This window comes from Tursiops truncatus, chromosome 7 (genome assembly GCF_011762595.2).
Source record: "Tursiops truncatus isolate mTurTru1 chromosome 7, mTurTru1.mat.Y, whole genome shotgun sequence".
NCBI classification, from domain to species: Eukaryota; Metazoa; Chordata; class Mammalia; order Artiodactyla; family Delphinidae; genus Tursiops; species Tursiops truncatus.
Genome location: NC_047040.1, coordinates 56,128,665 through 56,147,115, shown reverse-complemented (window position 1 = coordinate 56,147,115; position 18,451 = coordinate 56,128,665). Strand labels below are relative to the sequence as shown.

The 18,451-nt window shown below is 39.0% G+C and overlaps 1 long non-coding RNA gene and 1 pseudogene across 2 annotated transcripts in view; both read right to left on the bottom strand.

Annotated features, from left to right (window-relative positions):
• The window catches only part of LOC109547963 (uncharacterized), a 171,104-nt gene that overhangs the window by 138,727 nt on the left and 13,926 nt on the right, over window positions 1-18,451 (bottom strand). The gene's annotated exons all lie outside the window — the stretch shown is intronic.
• LOC101320193 (tissue alpha-L-fucosidase pseudogene) lies at window positions 5,839-17,498 on the bottom strand (annotated as a pseudogene).

The following is an 18,451-nucleotide window of genomic DNA, read 5'->3' as shown; positions in this document are numbered from 1 at the left end:
CTAAGAAGGTTATGTGAAAGAACACATCCATGTCTTATATAGTACAAATAGTTCACATCAAAGCACTACCACTTGGCTTCTTGGTCAGCTGCTGGATGATCTTGTTTGAAACAGTCATGACTTGCCCAGTGAGGGACCCTGGTTTCCAGAACCACTGCAGCCTCATCTCCAAAGAAATCACCCCTTCTTCTCTGACTGTATTACAAGCTATTTGAGTTGTCTGGGCTCCAGAACCTTCTATTTACTTTCTCTCTCCCTATCCCATGCCCATTTTCAACTCCCCTGGGTCCATACTTCTCTCCCTGTCCCAGACTACTTCTGGAGAAGTCTATGATGGCTTTGTAAACTCAGAAGAAGAAGAAACAGAGGTCCCTTCCTAACTCCCTCCTTTGCCCAGTTCAAATTACATGTGTGTGGGGAGATATCTCTCTATATATGTGATACACCATGTTCAGTAACCACATGCACATCACTTGCCCTCCCTACAGGGGAGGAAAGTTACAGCACTATGCTGGGGTTCCCTCTTGCCTCTACTGTTCTGCATTGCCTTTGGTCTGAAATAGTCACATAGAAACTTTCTTTCACAGGAACAATGACATAGAGTTTAGTCACATGTTTAATTCCTCAAAGTCAATATTTGCAAAAAACGTAAGCACAGCATGGTATTGCCTTGGAGTTGTTGGTTAATCCCTTCCTTAGGCTTCCCTTAAGTTTCCTTTTTATTTTCAGCTCATCGTTAGTCCCGTAATGGGGTGTGTGCCAGGTTGTGTGAGTGCATTTTCTTGTTGTCCCAAAGCCGGGTAAGGACTATGGTGAACCTTTATTCTGGACGTAGTCATACAGACTTCTTCCTTCCTATCTTGTTCCAGGAAGAATGGTAAGAATGACTTAATCCAGCATCCTTGGGAAACAAGAGACCAGCCATAGATGGCTGAGAGAAGCAATGTTGGTACCGACGTAATCCGCGACCTAGATGATGAGGATGTTTGTCACCTGTTTGGAAAGCTAAACATCATCTTGAAGTAAACAGTTCTTTGACACCCATTTCATGTACAAAGAAAAGGAGGCACATGGACAGATTAAATAACAAACAAGAGTCACACTGTGAATTGTTGGGAGCTTTAAATGACTTTTAGGAGTCTCTGCTTCTCAAGACATTGAAGTCCACTCTTGAGACTCGGCACCATGAATCTTTCACTGCACAAATCCCCTTTTACGTGGCTTTTAGATGGGAGCAAGAAGTGGAACTGAGAAAATATCAGAAAAGTTCTGTAAGAGAAAGGTGAGCCACTTCAGTCTCCTACCAACTTTCCATTCCTCCCTCCTCCTTCGGTTTAAATAAATTCTAATCACAAATCTTCTGGTTTTCCAACCCACCCGCTACAACATGGGATAGGGAATTTTCATTTTTGTGTGTCTGTTTATATAATTGCTTATGTAGCCTGCAGACCTCAGAGAAATGTAACATTGGTTTCTTTCAAATATTAGGGCTTGGCTCTATTTTATTTTCACTTCCAAAAATGTAAAGTCTGAGTCTCTTAGCTTGGGATTCATTAAGTGCCAAGAAATTAGCTAAGTAACGTGGCTTATAGAACTTGGGGCAATTACAGCTTCTTGCAAAGCTGAAAAGAAGAGCTTTTGAGTCAAGGCCATTCAGCAAAGCTCAGGCTAAAGGAAAATTTCATTCCGTTTCGTAAAACCTTTTTGCTGGGCAAGAGGTAAAAAATAATTTAGAAGCCAATGAAGAAACCTAAATTCATTCAGACAGGCTTCTCTGGACAAAGGTCTTCAGCAGGTTTCTGCCTGTGACTGGAATCAGAACATCTAATGTCCACTGTCTCTTGGGTCCTCTTTATTCCCAGAGCTCACAGGCTGCCTGTTTCCAATTCCTCTGTGCCAGCACATCTGTTAACGTCCCAAGTGGCTTCCTTTACAGCCGCGTGATCATCTGTGTAGTATTAACTAACCGCAAATTAAAGTCATTACTTGGTGCTTAATTTTATGTAACATTTCTTTGTAATGTGTACAAAAGAAATTTGTTTTTACAGGAGTTTGGTAAATAGCATGTGCCATGATTAATTAGAGAATATAATGGGTCTGTTGATTTGAAATTAAATTCAGTGCAACAGTCTTCTCTAAAAATAATTTCTTAAATGACATTTCAAGGTGTGTGAGCCTCTAAAAAAAAAGTGAACATCCTGCATCCATAGTCTTCATGCCCTGTCCTAGACCTATCTGTTGGATTTTACTTGCTAAAGGACTCACTTTTATTTTTCTCAGATAAAAGGTGTGCCTATAGCACTCTAAGAAACAGCAACATTCAAAGAGCTATTTTTAATCCTTTTTGGAACAAGGTAGAATATAAATGAATAAACTAACAAATAAGCAAATCCTTAACTACTTGGAGGTCAGTTACAGTTCAGTGTAGTTCATTCCCCTCCAGCTACATCCGTTCTTCCTTGTCATTTTACACACCTGCATTCTTGCCTGAGGGCCTTTGCACTTATTCCTTCTGCTTAGACATCTTTCTGCCTGGGTTTTCATGTGACTCAAATCTTAGACAGGGACTTCTCTGACCATCCAAGCTAAGGAAGTTCCCTGCCCCAGTCCCTCTCACATAACTGTGTTTAATGTTTTATTCACAGAACAAATCACTCTGATATTATCTGGCTTTGTGTTTGTTCATTGCTTTTCCTCTGTCTCCTTCTACAGAAGGTAAGATCCTTGAGAACAAAAACTTGTCTGCCTTATCGTCCTTATATCTCCAACACCTAGAACGATGCCTGATACATAAGTTGGTGCTTAATAAATCTTTATGAAATGAATGAATGAATTGCATTGTTCTCACAAGCCCCTTTAAATAACCATGTTCCTAATGGAGAGTAAGCACAATTGGCTTAAAAAGTTTCTTGGAGAAACAGAAAGAGAAATTCAGTATTTGTTGAGTAGGCATGAGATGCATTGGAAGGAAATGAAAAATTAAAATGTAAACAAATTAAATGACAGGAAGAGCAGAAATAAAGGTTGGTACTAATTGCTTAGTTTGCACAAACACAAAATACCAGCTGGGAAGTGAAACCTTCAATCAGTTGGCACCTTCTTTCTTTATAAACCCAACAGCCAGTTTGATTATTCCCATTAAAATAACTTAGCCAAGACACTGTCTTTGCTGATAGTAAACAAAAAGATCTGAAGATTCTTTCAACTTCCGTATATTTAAGACAGGATTCTTGGGATTGATACAATGTTTCACTGTATAGAGATACGAGGAAGCATGAGATGAGGGTGCTGCAGTAATAGGAGAGTTTCTGACAGAGAATAAAAACTAAGAGGCATAAATTTCCATGATAAGTGCCATACTATATTTAAGGTTTAACCTCAAAATACACTGAAGTCTCTCTCCCCAGACTCTTATGCCTTTTTTTTTTTTTTTCAGTACGCGGGCCCCTCACTGTTGTGGCCTCTCCCGTTGCGGAACACAGGCTCCGGACGCGCAGGCTCAGCGGCCATGGCTCACGGGCCCAGCCGCTCTGCGGCATGTGGGATCTTCCCAGACAGGGTCACGAACCCGTGTCCCCTGAAGCGGCAGGCGGACTCTCAACCACTGCGCCACCAGGGAAGCCCTCCTATGCCTTTTAAAGCTCTTCTCAACTCAACATGAAGTCTATATCAAACAGTGGGACTGGCCTACTAGTATTAATAAGATTTTATTCCCCAATTATGAGTGGGATCTGGAAAATCTATATTCTGATTTTCTCAATGTGCTTAGGGTGAACAGAAGTCTAGGTGGCTCAGTGTGCAATAAGTTACAGTTTCCCACATCTGCCACTTACTAACTGTAAACTTCAGCAAGATACTGAATTTCTCTGAGTCTCAGATTTCTCTTCTGCAAAATGGGCCTGATGTAACTCCTGTGGATTAAATGTAAAGCACTTGTTTTTATGTAATTGTATCTGTCAAACTTTGTACCTCTTACTTTTGGATTTTCAGTTGTAATTTAGAGAATTATTCCCATGTCAGATTTTAGGTCAATTCATGCAGTTTTTTTAATATGTTATCTTTTACCTGTAAATTTCCCCATCATTTTAAATTTGTCCTGGAATACGGTATAAGGAATGGCTTCAATTTTACCTCTTTGCATATGGCTATCCAGTTATCCTAATACCACTTATTAAAAAGTCCATCTTTTCCTCACTAATTAGGGATGACACTTTTATCATAACTAAATTTTTATATGCAGTTAGGTCTATTTCTGAATTTTATACTTTGTCTAGCTAGTCATACATTAATACCAAACTGTTTTAATTGTAGAGGTTTATGATATGATTTAATACTATACAATTTTTTGAGGGGTGTCCTGGCTATTCTTGCATGTTTATTCTTCCAAACATACTATATAATCAATTTATTTAGCTCTAGGAAAAAAACCTGATAGCATTTTTACTGGAATTTTATGAAATTGTTTATATAAACATAGGAATAACTAAGATCTTTACAATGTTGCGTTTTTCTATGAACACAGTTCATCTTTCCAACTAAGTTAATTTTATATCTTCATGACTGCTTATAATTTTCTTCACATAGGTTTTGAACATTTCTTGTTAAACATACACTGAGGTATTTTGTTTTTAGCTATCAGACATACAGTCTTTTCTTCCATTATGTCTTCTAACTGGTTTTTGTGTCTTTTGATTCAATAATCATATTGTGGTAGTATTAGTATTGCTGTTCTGAAACTGTTGTGTATGTAACAAAAAATGTATATATATTGGTGTCATTGACAACTGGGATTTGCAGCTTTGGTGAGAGCAGACACAAATGTAAGATCAATGACAGTAAGTAAAAATCCTGTAGTTCTGAAAATGAATCTGAGGTAGCAATACTAATTCATAATGTGTTTTAAAAGACTCATTTTCTAGTTCTGTCCACTGGAAAAGCCTGTAAACAATGGTTAACCCAACAGCAATGAGCACTTCCAGAACCCTGATTGTGTCTCTAAATACTATTTCCCACCAAAAGGAACCAAACCTCTTGGAAAGATGGCTGATTCCAGGTGTGAGGCAGGAAGTTTATTAAATGTATCTGGAATATCTTGTCATACCACGTAGTAAGGAAGCAGCGATGGAAAACTACTAGGATTCTGTCCAAAGGATTTGGGCTCTAGCTTAAAGATGGGATCATTTGAGCATCAGTAGGAGATGCTAAATGCAATGGATTGAAACATATCAAGTATATTTAAATCCATAAGTTCAGTACGATACCAAAAAACTAAACTCATTAATCACCTTTAGAGGATGCTAGGGAACCAATCCATTGTGTTTTAAAAAGAAACAAACAACAACAAAACAAAACGAGAAACTGGTCTCAGAGTAAAGAAAGAATCAAGAGGAACTTTCTCTTTACAGAATTTTTTCAACTAATAAATAAATAAGGAATGACAGAATTAGGATATCACCATTTGCAACCTCCTAGTGAATTAATGAATCTGGGCAATGATCACCAATGGCTGCTCACATCACCAAAAAGAGACAATCAGGTATTTTATGCCTTCTAATAGAAGTGCAAAACACTGCATGTGAAATATTCTTGACAAAATAATTGAACCTGTATCTTATCAAGCCTCTAAATCTGACTACCAATTTACAGCTTACAATGGCAGAGGAACACATTAAACAACATCACAATCAACAAAATCCAAACTGCTGGAAACCCCAGGACAAACAGCCAATTTCTTCAACAATAACAAACGAACAAAATTGCAAGGAAAATAAACAAAGAAAGAAATGGTAAGAAGACCTATAAAATTTTTTGACATGCAAATGTATTTATTTGATCATATTTGAAAAGGCAGGGTAGAATAAATCCATTTTCTTCATGGTATCACTGTAAACAGACTGAATTTCAGAGCTCTTAGCTTGCTTCACAGACTCCTGAAGAGTGAACGTAAGCAGCCCAGCAAGCCTCTTCCTTCCCCTCCAGGCTCTCCCGTACTTGCTGGGGTGGGGTGCTGCTGGGAGGGGTTGGTGATAACTGATGCTAAATAAACATCAGACGGTGAATTTGTCAAACTCTTTCTACCTCCTCCCAGAGGCAACAGGGTGACTTGGATTATTCTTTAACTATAGTCATTGAGTAATCAAGTAAGTTTATCAAACACAGGATGGAGGGAAGTTTCCATTGTAGATAATTTCCAAAGGTAGGAATGGATGAACTCAGAGCTTCATTATTCAGTCCCTTCTTTTGTTGTCCAGAGTGAAGTACGCTAGCGATGGAGCTCAGATCCTTGGTCCATTGAGTCATTGGTGTAATGCACTCAGCTCCTTTGGAAAAGCCATCTTTGGATGGGGAAGAGAAGTTAGTTTATTATAATGACGGTACTACACGAGGAAAATCAAAGCAGCAAGCAGCAGGCAGTGACACTTTCCTCTTGAACTCCAATGATCATTCCACTCCTGTCAGCTTTACAGCCCAAGCAAACTCAACTGGGAGAGCAGAGGGTCAGATCGAAGAAAGGAGGAGGCCTTTACCCAGACCTGTGGACCACTTCAGGTCTTCCTGGATCCCAGCATCCTTACCTTTGTAGCTAAGGTAGTTATGAGGGATTGAAGCTTTAAGACTTCTTTTTTTTTTTTACCAGCACAGTAAAATGACATAAAAAGCTGATCTTTTTAAGGTATACCATACAATTACCGTGTTCTTTTCCCATTGCACCCTCCATGGTTTAGATGCATAGATAACCTCCCCATTATTTTCAGCCACTTCCCAGCAGCAAGACGCCTTTCTTGGAAGATGATGACAATCAGTCCATCTTTAGTTGGTCCAATGTTGAGACAACAGTTTCTCCCCAAACTTACTGTCTGAACCAGTTCTGAAATGATTTCAGATTCACTTGCGACGTCAGACATGGCCATGTCCTAATGATAGTCCTAGGATGCCTTGTCCATAGTGGTGCACACCTCCTACTTGTGATCTAGCAACCTCCCTGGTTTGAATTTACCTTGATAGTTGCAGTATCCTCCATGATAACAGGAGTATTTCTGACCCCATCGTCAATCACTACCACTTCATCCTTGACAGGGATATCATTGTAGAGCCAAGAAAGAAAATGTGTAGAGTTCCAATAAGTATCAGGATATTCTTACTCTCCATCAGACCAAAAGCAGGTCAGGTTTCTACTTGCTAACAAGGTCATAAAGCTCTGCCTTTGTTTTCACACTGAAAAAATATGGTGTTTTTGAAGCCATCTTTCTTAAAATAGGTAGAGTGGGTGGAACCATTCTAAGAATGGGTGATACAGTCCATAGCTGTATGCTCCTCTTCAGGACAGCTGCTCCCAACTCATCAACTTATCAAAACACAGTGGGGCTCAGGTCCTCCAAGTTCCAGCTCCACGACACAGGACTCAGCCAGTTTGTGAAGCCTTGGTGATGCTTTGTGGTCAAGACTATATATGGAGCTTGGAAGAGGTCAGCCTGCTTGGGGTGGAAGAAGTCTTGGTGAACTACCACCCCAAATCCAAGTAGCTAAAGCACGGTGGGTGGTTGTCACACCTGAAGTGCTTGTCCTGGGGCCGCCACTCGCCCTTCCGGTGCCACCAGAACAAATTGCTGCCCCAGGCTGGCACCCAAAGCATACTCCAGGCCACTACACCCCAAATGTTGCCTCATGGAACCAGCCCGGAGTGGAGACTCAGCCCACCCCAGGTACAGTGGCACCTGGCGCATGCTGAGCCCCGAGCACCCTCCCGGCCCTCCTAGCAGCAGCCGTTCGCCTGCCACCCCATCCCAAGAGTGGGGACACCTCTCTCTTGGTTTACTGACTTTTAATACACCAAGCCTAATGAATGGAGCTTGTTTGGAACCTGACTCAAGCAAAGGAAACATTTTGTTATGTGCTGTTTTAAGGAAAACAGGACCAGTATGGTGTTCATGAAAAGTAGATGAGATGGGCTGCAGAAATCAGGAAGAACTGGGAGTGCTGGGGTCCAGAACTGGGGGTGGCGGGGTGAAAGCACAGGCCAAGTGAGGCAGACACGGCTCCTTCCTCACTAAGTGACACCTGTCACAACCTCATTTATCTACTGTCTCCAATTTGCTCATCTGGGAAATATTTGGGTTTGAAAAGAATCTTAGAATAGGGATCCAGAAAAAGCTTAGCTACATTAAACCGTGCCCTCCAATTCAACTAGAGATAAAACAAGAGAGGAAGGAGACATATCTTCAAATTCAATTCTCCTATCTTCGCTTATGTTTTATGGAGAACTTATGTCATTCACAAAAGAGACGTCATTTCCCCAGGGGAGACAGCAGGTGTACATTTTCTCTCAAGGCTATTTAATTGCTGTCAAGAAGACATATGATTAACAAAACCAAATGCTGGAAATATGAAGTATAGACAATTTTAAAGTTGTTTATATAGTTGATTACAGTATATCACACAATGTGTTTATTTGCCATAAACCTGCCTATCAGAGACTGTTTCCACACCTGTGCATCTGCACTAAACAGCCCACCGCTTAGCTGTGTGTAAATTCCCAGCTGAGAGAATGGCCAGCACCCGGCAGAAGCAGCTTTCTCTTGTGGCATCTGTTACCCCTTGGGCACCAGCTTTGCACCAGTGAAGGTAGGGCCTGAGCCTTGTGGACCCGTAGCATCCCCTGCTTTGACGATACAGCCCTTTGAGCTCTACAGAAGGAAACTAGTATGGAAATGACAGGCCTTTGCGGTTCTTCGTTGTTCTTTGTGACGCTGCTGCTCAAAGTGAGGCCCACTGTCTGTAATCTGTTGGTTATTGTTCAGAAATGAGACAAGAACGGAGTTGAGAGGAAGCATTTAGAGTTGTTGACAGCCATGTGGCAGCCTAAGTTTATGTCTGTTGAATCTAATTCAAAAATGGGACTTGAATTTTGTGTATATTGATTTTTTATTCCATTTTAAATTATGTTTTATTGCACTTTGCAAAATATCAGGCTGTGACAGATTGGAAATAAAAAAAGAAACTGATCCTTCACCACGCATAGTTTGAGAAGCATTGCTTCAGAGCAATAGCCCACACGCATGCTACATCCCAGGGTTTCATTTTGACACTCTGACAGTTCCCAAGGGGCAGCCAATGGCAAAAAATGTAGATCTACAAAGATGGTTTCCCCAAAGGGTCAGAAGGTCCCTCACAGGTGAGAAGCCGGTATCTAATCTACCACACATGTGTTAGGTCCATGGCAGGGGTTGGTAGACCTAATGAAACCAGCCCAACTGACCCCTTGTCACAACATAACTGCAGGCTTTTCACTAGTACTAGTAGCAACAGCAGCTAAGATTTACAAAGGACTTATTATGATGCAGATACTGTCCTAAATACTTTACATATACAAAATATTAAATAGCTCTTCTTTCTTTGGAGTAATATATAGTCTCCCCTATGCATGTAGCAAGAGAAGTATAGCATCAAGTCTGTTTACAGTGATTCCTTGTATAGCTATGAAAATTTGCTAACAACTGGCCTCTTTTTGGGGTATTTCAAGACATCATGCCATGTATACTAGAGACAATAATTAAAAAATGGAAACATAATACCCAGGAAATAAGAGTTTTGTGTTCAGATACTAGGAATAGAGTATAGCTGGAAAAAAATTTAATACAGAAACAGCAATCAGTATTGGAAATTGGGGGAATAGGGGAATAGGGGGATAGCTTGGACTATGTTTTCATTTTTTTATTGTTGCATTTGGAAATTCTCGGGCATGAAACACAGAAAAAAATATAAATGTAAGAAGCAAAGACAACAACATAAGACAACTTGCATCAGAGCATAGAGACCTTATCCAAAATGAAGTCTTCCACCTACAACTTTTCTCCCCCCAACCTGGCTGATTTTTTGAAAAGATAAACAAAATTTTAAAACCTTTAGATGGAGTAAAGAGAGAAGACTCAAATACATAAGACCAGAGATGAAAGAGGAAACATTACAACTGATACTATACAAATACAAAGGATCACAAGAGACTATTACAGTTATATGTCAACAAACTGGATAACTTAGAAGAAATAGATATATTCCTAGAAACATACAATCTACCAAGACTGAATCATAAAGAAATAGAAAATCTGAACAGAGCAATAACAAGTAAGGAGACTGAAAAACCTCCAAGTAAAGAAAAGCCTAGGACCAGATGGTTTCACTGGTGAATTCTACCCAATATTTTAAATTAATGCCAATTCTTCCCAAACTCTTCGAAAAAATTAAGAGGAGGGAACACTCTCAAACTTGTTTTATGAGGCTAGCATTACCCTGATAACAAGGCCAGATAAGGATAGTATAAGAAAAAAAAAAACTATAGACCAATATCCTTGATGAATATTGATGCATAAATTCTCAACAAAATACTAGCAAACCAAAGTCAATAGCACATTAAAGGGATCATACACCATGATCAAACTGGATTTACCCCTGGGGTGCAAGAGTGGTTCAACAGTGCAAATCAATAAATGTGATATACCACATTAATAGAATGAAAGATAAAGATCAGATGATCATCTCAATAGATGCAGAAATAGCATTTGACAAAATTTAATATTCTTTCATGATAAAAACTCTCCACAAACTGGATATAGAAAGAAGATATTTCAACATAATAAAGGCCATATATGACAAACCCACAACTAACACCATACTCAGTCTTTTCCTCTAATATCACAAACAAGACAAGAATGCCCACTCTCACCACTCCTATTCAACATAGTACTAGAAGTCCTGGCCAGAGCAATCAGGTAAGAAAATGATATAAAAGGCATCCAAATTGGAAAGTAAGAACTAAAAATGTCTTTTCTTCAGATGATATGATCTTATATATAGAAAATCCTAAAAACTCCACCAAAAAACTGTTAAAACTAATCAGTGAATTCAGTAAAGTTGCAGGATATAAAATTAACAGACAGAAATCAGATGTGTTTCTATACACTAACAATGAAATATTTCAAAAAGAAATTAAGAAAACAGTCCCATTCACAATAGCATCAACAACAACAAAATACTTAGGAATAAATTTAACCAAGGAGGTAAAAGACCGGTACACTGAAAACTGTAAGACTTTGAGGAAAGCGGCTGAAGACACAAGTAAATGGAAAGATATTCCTTGTTCATAGTGTTTAAATCTCCATCCTGCTCAAGTCATCTATAGATTCAATGCAATCCCTATTAATTGCAAAGCCATTTTTCATAGAAACAGAAAAAACAGTCCTAAAATTTGTATAGAACAACAAAAGATCTCAAATAGACAAAACAACCTGAGAAAGAAAACAAAGCAGGAGGCATCACTTCCTGATTTCACACTAAACTACAAAGCTGTAGTAATCAGAACAGTATTATACTGGCATTAGAAATAGACACAGACACCAATGGAGCAGAATAAAGACCCCATGAATAAACCCTTGCATATACAGTCAACTAGTATGTGATAAGGGAGCCAAGAATACTCAATGAGGAAAAGATAGTCTCTTCAATAAATGGTGTTCAGAAAACTGGGTAGACACATACAGAAGAATAAAATTGGACCCTTATCTTACAAAAATTAACTCAAAATGGATTAAAGACTTAAACATGAGACGTGAAACCATAAAACTCTTAGAAGAAAATATAGGGGAAAATCCCCCTTGACATTGGTCTTGAAAATATTTCTTTGGATATGACACCAGAAGCAAAAGCAACAAAAGCAAAAATTAACAATGGGACTACATCAAACTAAAAAGCTTCTGAGCAGCAAAAGAAACAATCAACAAAATGAAAAGCCCACCTATGGGATGGGGGGAATATTTACAAATCATGTATCTGACAATTAATTAATGTCCAAAATATAGAAAGAACTCATACAACTCAATAGCAAAAAACCCAAACAATCCAATTAAAAAACAAGCAAAGGACCTGAATAGATAGGTCCTTTCCAAAGAAGACATACAAATGGCCAACAGGTACATGAAAAGATGCTCAACATCACTAATCATCAGGGATATGCAAATCAAAACCACAACTAGATATCACTTCACACATATTAGGATAGCTATTATCAAAAAGATAAGAGGTGGTAAGTATTGGCAAGGATGTGGAGAAAATGGAATCCTTGCACACTGTTGGTAGGAATGTAAATTGTTGCAGCCACTATGGAAAATAGTTACAGAGGTTCCTCAAAAAATTAAAACTACCATATGATCCAGAAATCCTGCTTCTGGGTATATATCCAATGGAAATAAAATCAGGATCTTGAAGAGATACCTGTAGCATCATTCACAATAGCCAAGATACAGAAACAACCTAAGGGCCCATCAACAGATGAATGGAAAAAGAAGATGTGGTATATACAGGGAATTATAGTCATTATTTTGATATATATAGTGGAGAATAATCTGCAAAAATACTGAGCCACTATGCTCTACACCTGAAACTAATATAATATTATAAATCACTTATACTTCAATAAAAAAGATGTGATATATATACAATCAAATATTATTCAGCCATGAGAAAGAAGTAAATTCTGCCATTTGTGACAACATGGATGCACCTGGAGGACATTATGCTAAGTGAAATATTGATAAGGCAGACAGAGAAACACAAATACTGTATGATATCGCTTATCTGTGGAATCTAAAAAAGCCAAACTCATAGAAACAGAGAGTAGAATGGCAGTTAACAGGGGCTGGGGGTGAAGGAAATGGGGAGATGTGGGTCAAACTTTCAGTTATAAGATGAAAAAGTTTGGAGGATCTAATGTACAGCGTGGTGATTATAATTAACAATGTTGTATTATATACTTGAAAGTTGCTAAGAGTAGATCTTAAATGTTCTCACCACAAAAAAGAAATGATAAGTATGTGAGGTGATAGAGGTGTTAGCTCACACTATGGTGGTATATATATCATTTCACAATATATGTGTATCAAATCAACACGCTGTACATCTGAAACTTACACAATGTTATATATTAATTATGTTTCAATAAAGCTGATAAAAGATATTTTCTTTATTGATAAAATGACAATCTTGTGGGGAAAAAACCCACAAAAACATGTTTCTGTGATCGTCTCTTGCACACTAGTTCTTTCTGCCCTGGATCAAATGCTTCATTAAGTGACTGTTATTATTGCTGATGTCCTCTCTTCAAAATATCTACCCATCTATTGTTTTCTCTTAAGGTCCTTCTTGGAATCTGAAACCACATATTCTAAGGAAATTCAAGAATCAATCTAAAGGAATTTTTAAATTTACTATTTTACATAGATTGGATAGGATCACTACAAAATACAATCTTTTTTGTCAGCTCTAGGCAAAGTATTTCTTTTCTTTGCCTAGGCAAAGTATTTCTTTTCTCTCCAAGCCCACGTTGTTGAAAAACTTACCAGGAACTTCCCCCAAAGTTGGGTCTTGATGCTAAAGTGCACTCCCAGAAGTGCAAAGATAATGTGTAAAAAAAAAAAAATCTGTCAGTGATGTAGATGAAAATGAACATTAGAGCAATTCCTGGTCAGCAGAGAAAAAACCCAACGTTTACATAATCCTAATGTGCATACATGGCTTCTTCATATTTTCCTGCTAAAACTCATCTGGCTTTGCTCAAGTCCTCAAATACAGTGAATTCTAGGCAGCACCTGATATTTATTCATGCCATTGTCAAGAGCATCTTTGCAGTTCTTGCCAAGGTTTGTCATTGAATATGTTTATCCAGCTGCATGGCAAAAACATAATACACAGTCATCATTTTACTCAGTCACCTACTCAATATTTTCTTCTATGATTAAATTAATTCGTAAATATTACACTTTTAATACCAGAAAGCTATGGTTCATCCAGCCAGTTGAATACTTGTTTGTCCATTTTCTAATGTTGCTGGGCACTCAATCATTTCATTATAGAGTTTGAAATAATGAAAAGCATTGCATTTACTTAACATGCACAATAAACAGAGCAGGGTCCTTCTATGAGCTCCTTTATTATGCAGTGTAAGGCTGTAGGAGGAATTTTGTGAGCAACACTGGAGAACTGTGGGGGGGTGTTTTGGAAATGGTTCTGGTGCGTGTAAGCAAATATGCTCTGATTGCCTAATGCACAGGACAGAAACGCTGGCTCTATTTGCAGCTGGCACAGTTTTTTGCTCAACCCTGGAGGGTTTCAAATAAACACACACGTCTTGGTCTTACTCGTACCTGATTCATTACCAGACTGTGCTCATGAACCCTGTAAGCTGTTTCCATGTACTGTGGCATTTTTGAGACTCCCTCCTTTAAACATCCACACCCAGTCTGGTTTTTTAAAGCAGCCTCCAGAGGCTCTTAAGTACTCATCTCCATAGTAAAAGGATGGAAGCTTATGGGCAAGAGTCTGCTTTGCCCTCCAGTGCTGACCTTGGTGACAGCAGCACAATATGCCTCTAAATAGATACCTGGCCCCGGAGGCAAGAGCCATATACCATAGGACACTTCTTAAATCACCTTCTGAATGAAATATTTATAGCCAGCACTGCAGGGCAGTTAGCTTTTCTAGAAATATATCCAAATTTGCTCCATCATTCTGGGAATAGCCTTGGTTAGCAATTGCTCATAATGTCAATGCTTTTGGAAACTTTTTACAGTCGTTTTATTGTTTTTCGTTCAAAAATAAAACTTAAAGGAGCTTGAAAACTAGGTTCTTAGATGATCACATGATGGCCTGATTTCCGTGGTTTCAGTTCTGGGCATTTTACTTTATGTGGACCCACTGAAATTAACCAAAATTGATCCATATTTGAACAAAGACTGTGTATACAAGTAAGCCCTAACACTAGCTGAAGCGTTTGGAATGCATTGGTCCAGGGAGGCGAAGAAGTTACAGCAAACAACATATGGGCTTTAAAACCTGGAACTATCCAAGACAGAACAAGAAAGCTATTTTCACTTTCCTTGTTCCTTTTTTTTTTCCTCCAGAAGATGAGTAATTCCTAATCACATTTTATTTTCATCTTTAGAGCTGTATCCTGAAAGAGCCAGGTCGATTTAAAACTGCTGGTGAGTTTGCAACCCTGTCCAATAATTACCTAATGCATTTGTGTCATCTGCTTTCCTTGTTGTGTGAAAACACACTAAGGAAATGTGTAAGTCCACTGAATTGTTCCCAACTCTTTTATTCACCTTTCAGCATGCTAGTTCCTTCCCTTGGCATTGATATCATTATGCATTTGTCAAAGATAGACTGTCACTTCAGGGCCTCTATTATGTGCAAGAATTGGCAGCAAATTTTGCCACTGGGATTTGCTTATATCCTCTGTATGTTATTGTACTTCTTTGGAATTCAGTAAATTCCGTACACCCACTTCTTTGATGTTCATTCCAGCCCCTAAATGTGGAAACAATGACTGAAATTTTGGATCAAAGCATCTCATAGATGGCAGGCAACACAACTCTCTGATTATTCACTAGAACAGAGAGGCCTCCCCTTCCCACCTCCCCCGCTAAAATCTAGGCCAACAGTCCTCCAGGAACAGCTCTGGCTTCCCTAGTGCAAAGTCACGAGAGGAAGCTAAAGAAAACCACTCCAAGGTTTTAGGAAAAAGAAAGAGACTAAACTGAACAGCTAAAGTGAAGCTCGTGGTCATTTCTAACTACAGAGAAAGCTAACTACTGTCCCAGTTGGTTCTCTCGTTTCTTTTACACTGATCATGCTCTAGTCTAGCACTTCTATTGGGCCAGGCTTATTTCAGGTTTGGAAAAGTCTTCAGATCTAATTTCTATATAACGTCAGCTGTACAAGATGGCCTGGATTTTTTTTAATGCATGCTTAAAAGAAGAGGTAAACGGTCCAGGAACTAAGAAGTTTTTAAAGTAATTGGAAAAAAAACCAGAACTACCAAAATTTCAACGAGTTACTTTTGCAAACTATAATTAGCTGTCTGGAACCAATTTTCAGTGTTTGCTTTTGCTTTACTCCTGGGATGCCAGTGCAGATAATTACTTCATTCAATTTATTTCACAGGTCAACTTTGACTCATAAAAGCATTAAAGCAGGTAACCCCCTAGGGATGTTAGGAAGACAGATGAGCAAATAGATATGAAACCGTTGTAAGCACTTTCATACAACAGGGGAAAAAAGGCACTTATAAATTCAGGGTATTTTATGGTTATGTGTTGACTTCACTCCATTTGGTATCCAGAATGTGCTAGTTATAATTAATACACAATGTTGGGAACTATTATAAAAGTACCATACTCTTTTTAAATATAGTGAAGAAGATAATTGTGTTTGAGGAATCTCATCCTGTGTAAATTAGAATAATTCCCAGTAGAGTGCCATAAATGAGAATTGGGCTGACTGCACTGAATGGAGAAGAGAGTCCTCTTAGCATGACAGCCTGTGTTCAATCAAAAGGTAGAGTGTCAAGGAGGTAACATGACAGCCCTTAAAATACCAGTTTCAGATTGCCTGAGTTTTTACTGCCCAGACATATGCAACAGTGACATCCAGCGGTTGTGGAAATAATTACAAGTGAATCTCATTTTAAAATACAAAGTAAGTTTTAAATTATAATTGAATATTCTGTATTGTCCAATGTTGTCTACATTCTTTATCTGGCTACAGTGTAAGTCAATAATTCAGGCTGGTTGCCAAGTAAAGCAAAACTCACTCTGTTTATTTCCTAAGTAGTTTCCAAAGTCTGTTGTCCTGTTAGTCTTATTTTGATGTTTTAAAATTTAACTAAATTTATAGTGAGTCTACACTCCAAGGGTCTCCCTGACCCTCCTAAGCACACTTAGACATTTTTGCAAGCACAGATGAGACTGTGTGCATGCTGCAGACACACAGCAGAAGTGAAAGCTGTACTTGACTCCACTGTTAAATACTCCAGGGAAGGCGTCTGTGACCCTGAACATTTTCATCGTTGTGGAATTGCTCAAAGAAGTTCATTATGATTTTTTCCAAGTCATTGAAGATGAAGAGAAAGAAGAAAGGGAAAGAGAAGAAAAGGAAAGGAAAATAAACAGGACGAGGAAGGAAAGAAAAAAGGAAGGAAGGAAGGGAGGGAGGGAGGGAGGAGAGAGAAGAAAGGACAGGACTACTCACTGATCTTTAACAAGTTTTGGTAATGTGTCCATGTGTGATAATAGATCTAAAGAGGAAATTCAAAAAGATAATTAGCCTCCCCCCAACTTCTGGTTTTAAATTGCATTCCTTCAACTGCCAGCCGATTAACTAAGATAAAAAATAATAATTTTCATTTAAAACAATCTGAGAAAAGCTGCTGCTGCTGTGCCTAGAACAGTGCCACTTGTAAGAGGATGCTAGCAAGGCATCCCCCTCCATTATGCTGGGAAAGAACTCTCAACAGAAGCCCGTTAGGTCACCTCAGCCAGTAAATTATTTATGTCCATGTCAATGGCGAGCACATCAGGTGACTGCTTACCAACTTCCCAGGCGGCACTCCTTCTGAGAAACCGTCGTCTCGTGCCAAGCCGTTTCTCAATCTTAGACTCCCTCCTCATACTGGGTTTTTTTTTCCCTTCATCCGCCTGCTTCCTTAAAGTTCTCACAACGGGAAGAACTTACAGGCACCCTCTCAAATTCTCCTTGTTAGAGGAGGGAAGAAACTAACAAACAAGCTGAACTATCCAACTCCAATAAGACAATCAAGACATAATTCCATAAAGAGCTCCAAATGCCCTTTAGCTCATATACCCCCGTTGTGCCCTAATAGAGGAAAAAGAACCACACAGAAGCTGTGTCGGATTGAAGGAGCATGTGCATGTGAAACCTGTGAGGGGCACTCAGCAGAGAGCGTCAGGACAAAGAGGTGGGGATGGTCTCCGTGAGGAAAGTCTGGGAAACGATTCCCGTTTGTGTCAGTGAGAGTTAGGGGAGATGTACACTGAAACAGAGCAGGAAAATCTGCAGGCTTTAGCCAGGTTTTTTTGCTTTTATGAGGCCTTTGAACTGTAAGGGGGATTATCCAGATTCTGAAGCGAAAGAATGCGTGTTCCTGTCACTGCTCTCCTAGTATCTTCACTTGGAGATGCCTCTGGCTTCTTGCTTCTTTGTGGAGAGTATATGGAGAATTAGCACACCCAGATCTCACCTCTCCTTTTAGTTCTGCTGGAGTCTGGCTGGGTGGCTCTTATCTTGTGCACCCTGGAACTCTGATTCAAAGATTTCTAGAGTCAACATTGGGGTCCCTCGAGAGCAAAGGTAGAACCTCCCCTTGACAAGCTGGGACCTCCTACACCAAGATGGCATGGCCACCACATTACCAGCTCTTGCCAGTACGAGTAGCCAGAGGCTGGCATGAGGGATCAGTTCCCTTCTTTTCTCCCTAAAGAAAAATCCTGCCTTGCAAAGCTTTCTTCAGTGTTTCAGGACCAAAAAAAAAAAAAAAAAGCAGTTGCACAACGTGCATATCCTCTCCTGGCTTACAGCTTTGGGTATAGTTTTACTGCAGTAT